Source organism: Canis lupus, chromosome 28, assembly GCF_048164855.1.
Source record: "Canis lupus baileyi chromosome 28, mCanLup2.hap1, whole genome shotgun sequence".
NCBI classification, from domain to species: Eukaryota; Metazoa; Chordata; class Mammalia; order Carnivora; family Canidae; genus Canis; species Canis lupus.
Genome location: NC_132865.1, coordinates 17,486,823 through 17,492,717, shown reverse-complemented (window position 1 = coordinate 17,492,717; position 5,895 = coordinate 17,486,823).

The window sequence follows — 5,895 nt, the reverse complement described above, 5'->3', positions numbered from 1 at the left end:
AAGACAGAGGCATTGTAACATGACTCTGTGTGCTTTGCTATGTGTACAATAAAGCAGCAAAATTAATCCCTTCCCCCAACGACCTCTGGAAATGAAAACCCATTATAGTAATAATATTTGTACTTAGGTCTTGATGTTTCTGTGCTGAATTTGAATGCCATGAAATAATTATATATTGTGGTTGACGAGGACTTACGTGCGTATAATTATATAAATAATCCTCTTTACATAGGTGACTTTTTACATCAGGTAGAAACTAGTTGCAACCTAATAAAGCTCACAATAAATTTCTTTACTGCTACAGTACGACCTTTGCTATCCCAAAGGTTGATTAGAGGTATTTATCTTTCTCTGGGATCCAGTGGCAGAATTTGACTAGAAGCCCGGCAAAGCTGAGACCATTGGCTAGAGTCACATGCCAGACCCTAACCTCACGATGTAAGCATCCACTTGACTCATGGACATACTTGGTAAGGTCAAGGATCTTACAGTGTTGCTTTGCTTGGAAAACGAAAGTAACCTACAACATTATGAAGACAGTCTTTATAAAATTAATGTTTGGAAGCAGGGTACATTTCTCACATGCAAGAGATTTCCCGCTGGAACCTAAACACTCAAGCTTTCTCTTTGCCCTTAGCCAGGATGACTTTTTTAACCTGTTAAACGGAAGTTTCTTAGATTCTTCACACGTTTTGTGAAAAAAAGGACTCTACCCTGTTGTTTTCATTTTCTTCATTTCCTTTTTAGAAGAGATTTTTTTTGAAAAAAATCTCATTATAAATTAGCTTTTTCTCCTTCTATTGAGAAGAATACCTACTTTAAAAATAGCCAGTTATTTTCTAGTACAACACATTGTCTTTCCCAAACTTTAGTCCAGTTGGAGGCATTTTCTATGTAAACTTCCTTCGTCTTTTCCATTCTCTCCTCTTCTATTTCCCATATGTGTTCAGTGCTTATCTGTTGAATGAGTGAATGGTTACATCCTCCTCTTTCACCTTCCTTGTTTGTAAGTGTGCCTTCGCTGTCTTCATATACACACCCCTGGTTCTAATGTTTGCCTTTGTACATGATGCTTGATTACCTTACTGTTTCTTCTCCAGGCCTCTTACCAAATTCCAGATCCTTAAGTTCTAATGCCTGTTAAAAATTCTCTATATCATTTCTTCACCTATAGATTAAGTTCAACATGTCTCCTGATCATCCTGATCCCAAATAACTTCTATATTTCCTAACTTTCTTAATGAAATTAACATCATCTCAGTCACTCAACATCTCCGTTTTATTCTGAACTTCGCACTTCCCATTCAGAAGTACAGTGTGAAGATTCTGCTTCTGTTTTTTCTCCTGTATTTATTTTCTTGCCAATGTGCTAGTGCAGGTCAACTATAAATTCCTTCTGAGTCTTCATCTAATTGCATATGTAGTTACTTCTCTGAATCTCTGGTGTAAAACACTGCATATAGCATAATGTAATTGCTCAACAGGAAACATATGAATTTAAGGAATTTTCCTACATTGGCCTCAGTCCCTTCCACATCACCTCTAATAGACTATTTTCCCTAAAAATACAGCTCTGATAATGTCTTTCTCCAGCTAAGAACAAAACCAAACATTGCAATAATTCTGCATTTCTTAAAGAACAGATCCCAAACAATTTTGCTTACTATTTCACAATCTTTCCCAATACTAACCTTATTTCCTGAACTCTAATCCCATTTACCTTGCTCTTCATTTCTGAACCACTGCTACTAACTTAGTGAGTATTTCAATCCCCACCAAGATTAGAACTCCTTCCTAAACCTTGCCAACATCTTTTCCAGAGATTAGAACTTTGATTCTGATTCTAAGGCTACAAGTTTGAGTTTGTGCAATTCCTAAAGAAAATATTTTGCTAGTATAGACTCCCTAACTCACAATTGGCACTCATGACACCTTGCTCTGTTCATTTCCTTCTATTCACATGTACCACAACTGGAAATCACCATAAAATTTGGACACCAAAGTGTCCTTGTCCCCCAGATTGAACTTTTCTGTCAGCATATGGAATAAGTTAGCCTCCCCCAAGAGGGTGAATACAAGACTGAATCCCAGGTATCGCCTCTACACTGTTTACTCATCCTACTATCAAACTGTATGCAGGTATTTTTAATCTGCTAAAATATCCTAGAACATGTTTCTTTTGATTATTATAACAGATGTCACAAGCCTCCACAAACTTATGGGATTATAAATTTATTAAACATGAAGAGTGTGATTTGGTCTTTCTTGTGTCTTTCAATAAAATTTATATGTTAGTGAATATAAAGAAGATACTCAAATATTTACCAAATGAATCTTATATACCTCTCATGACTTCTTTTTACCCCTACCAACCATAACCAGGTTGGAAGGGCTTTTTTAGCTCTTGACTTAGAGTGGAATTTGGTACAACTACACTGGTCATGATTGGTCCTTACAGAAAATATGTCCTAAAATAGCTTCAATATTAAGAAATGAAGAATCAGAGCTCTTGAAGTTTCTATAAATAGAAAATAATTATTGATCAACTTTTGATGAATTTTGAAAATAAATTTATCATAAGACATTGTAAGGTTGCTCAATATTATATTTTAAATTTGGGGGCATTTTTATGCTTCTATAAAATTAACTGGGGTCTATATAATTAACAAATTCTTTTTTTATTTCTTTTACTTGTAAAACAAAAATCACAGAATTTTAGAGACAATAAAATTTTGCAAGAGGTAAGTTTAAACCTTTTTTTTTTTTTTTTTTTTTTTTCAGAGAGAAAACTAACACACAGAAGTAGAGTGACTTCTAAGGCCAAATAGAGCTGGAATTTAAACAGCTCTAAGGAGAAATTAGTGGGAGTCAGGGGTCAGAAAAGGGAAGGCATCTTGAGAGAAGTCCTTGAAATCATTATTGTTAATTTCCCTCCTGGTCTTCATTTCTCTTTTTACACATACACACCCATCTAAATACTACATTTTGAGGTGTCCCTTTTAATAGCTGTGGTCATGTGATTAAAATCCTGTGCCTCCTTCCTCTTTTTACACCTTCCCATCATTTGGAATACAGACCTGCTTTAAACTGAAAATGTTATAGCAAGAAGATGGAAAGAAATAGGGAGCCTCTAGGGACTTATTTGGAGCCTCCTGCATACTTCCTGGATTGCCTCTTCCTATCTGAACTGTTCCATGAGGAGTAATCTTGTGAATGTTGGAACCATGATATTTGGATCCCTTTGTTATTGCAGCTTAGCCTACACTCTCACACGGTCTTCAAGCTGGCTGTATGGACAGATGGAACATAATGTTTTTGTAGTAAATGATAACTTAATGAATTTCTGGACCAACCACTTTTGTGCTAGCTGATAGATGTGCAGTTAAGTAGAGTGTTTCCTTGAGCACTTACTCCTTACAATTTAAGAGAAACTTCTTATCAACTGATTATCTCAATGATGAGTTATCATGTTTTTCTCCACTGAAACATCATGTTAAAATTTTATGTCAATGAGAGCAGCAAACTAAAATATCAGATAGAGAAATTTATGCTTTAGCACTACCTGATGTTCCTCTAAAGTATATACAGCTCTTCTTCCAAAATTAAGTTATTAATTCTGTTCTCAAAACCATTCATTCATATCTCACAAATAGTTAAGGGATAAATTGCCACACATTGGGAACTGTGTTTAATGAATGAGATAGACAATTCTCCTCTCCTCATGTCTGACTGAAAAAAAAAAAAAACACAACCATTAAAAAGAATTAAAGTACCAAGCCTAGGTGCCATTATTAATGGGAAGTACAGGGTGGTATTGGAGCAAGAAACAAGAGGATCTAACATAGTTGGTGTTGAGAATGCTAAACATTTTGTTTTAAACTTGTTTTAGTACAGATCTGGTAGGGTGGTAATGTTCTCTTAGTTTTCTCCTCTATCTTGGAAAATCAATGAAACAGCTTGAGGGCATGGAGAAGAATGTAAAGATAGGACATCATCTTTCATTGCTTGGTGAAAAGATTCATAGCTTTGGAGAACAACAGCAACCAGATTTCATGCACCTCTGTATTTATAGGGGATGATGGGAAGTGGAGAGAATAATTGAAGCCAAAGCCAGAAGTTGGGAAGAAGAACACAGTAAAGGTGTTTGGGGAGGGGGCGCCTGAGTGGTTCAGTCAGTTAAACATCCAACTTTTGATTTCGGCTCAAGTCATGATCTCAGTGTCCGGGAGATGGAGACCCACATCGGGCTCTGTGCTGGGCTGAACACCTGCTTAAGATTCTCTCTCCCTCTCTCCCTCTGCCCCCTCCAACTCTCTTTCTTTCTCTCTCTCTAAAGCTAAATAAATAAATCTTAAGAAAATTTAAAAAAAAGTTGTTTTGGGCTCTCTACCCAGAGAATCATACCGCATTTCCAACTGGCCCATTCCTAGGTTAAATAAGAATGATTATGTAATGCTTTGAGTGTGTGATTGTCATAACTTTGGGTTTTAGGATTTTGGGAAAATGAAATTGTGTGGTGTGTACATGTGTGAATGAATCTTATGTACAATGTAGCCATAATTATATAGTAAGCTCACTAATTTTATAAAAACTTGATTTCAATAACTTTAAATAACTTATAATAATGAGTTTTATATTCATAGACATGCACATTCAGTGAAACACTGGGTTAAACTGACTAAAACAATATCTTGCCTCAATTTTGGCCTTGACTTTTGAAGTCTACTTATTTCTAAATCAAGAATAATAGTAACAATAAGGAAGAGAAGAGAAAAGAAGCCAATAGTCCTTCGTGCTCATCCCTTTAAATCCATCACTGTGTACTGTATTGTAGAATGGTCTGTAAAAATGAAAGAAAAAAAGGGGCAGATGGTAAAGCAGAATTCAACATAAGCTTGGAGAGTATCCACTGAGAAAGAAATGCTTTATAATTGGTAAATACTGTAATGAAATATGTTAATTCATATCACAAGGATTTAGGAGTCAAAGCCCATCTGTGTGAAACAGATATCACCAATAAAGATGTTTTCCCACCTGGATTATCAAAGGATCAAATAGTGATTTTTTTGACCACATTTGAGAAAGGAGCCATATGTTGAAAAGTGTCTCACTCTTCCAAGGCAGTCACATGTTACATGGACATATTTTCAGAAAGAAGAGAAGAGGTGCTTTTAGGGAACTTCATTATTCCTACTATTTTGTTTTTCAAATTCTTTTCTCTGGCCTTATGTGGGTGGCTCAATCTTTTTACTCATCACAGTTTAAGAGGTACTGTTGAAACTCTCTGGAATTACATTATTAGCTCATAATTTCTCATTTTAAAAGATTGCTAATGGGGTTAGTCTATCTTTCTTTTCACATCAACTTCTCCTCTCCAATATTTTCCTTTAAAATATTTCTGGAAGCCTAGGAAATCTCCAACTGTTTGGCCAGGGAGCCTTAGGGAGACTCCACAGCACAACTAAAAGTATATGTTGAAGTATATATAGCATTGCTCATGCAAAAACTGTTAATAAATATACAAAAAGTCTGCTTGTTAGGGTGCACACTTTGTACAGAAAATGCTGTAGTAGGTGGACCATGTTTTCTATTGATGGAAAACATGTACCTGCATACAGCTATGAATCCAAAGGCCCAATTTGCTAAAAATTAGTGATCCATCAGATTGATGGGCATAAGGCAATCTGCACTGTTGGCGCCTTGAAATTTCTTGCATCAGTCACCAGATCATGATTTACTAATAGGGTTTCAGGGCTTGCAAAATAGCACAACTCTAACCACATATTAATATTTAATCTGGCATTTTAAGTGCACCTAACAAAAGACCCCAGAGCTGCTGACAGAACCCTAAATTGTGAATTTCTTAAAAGGGAATTGAGCAGGTCCATAGTGATT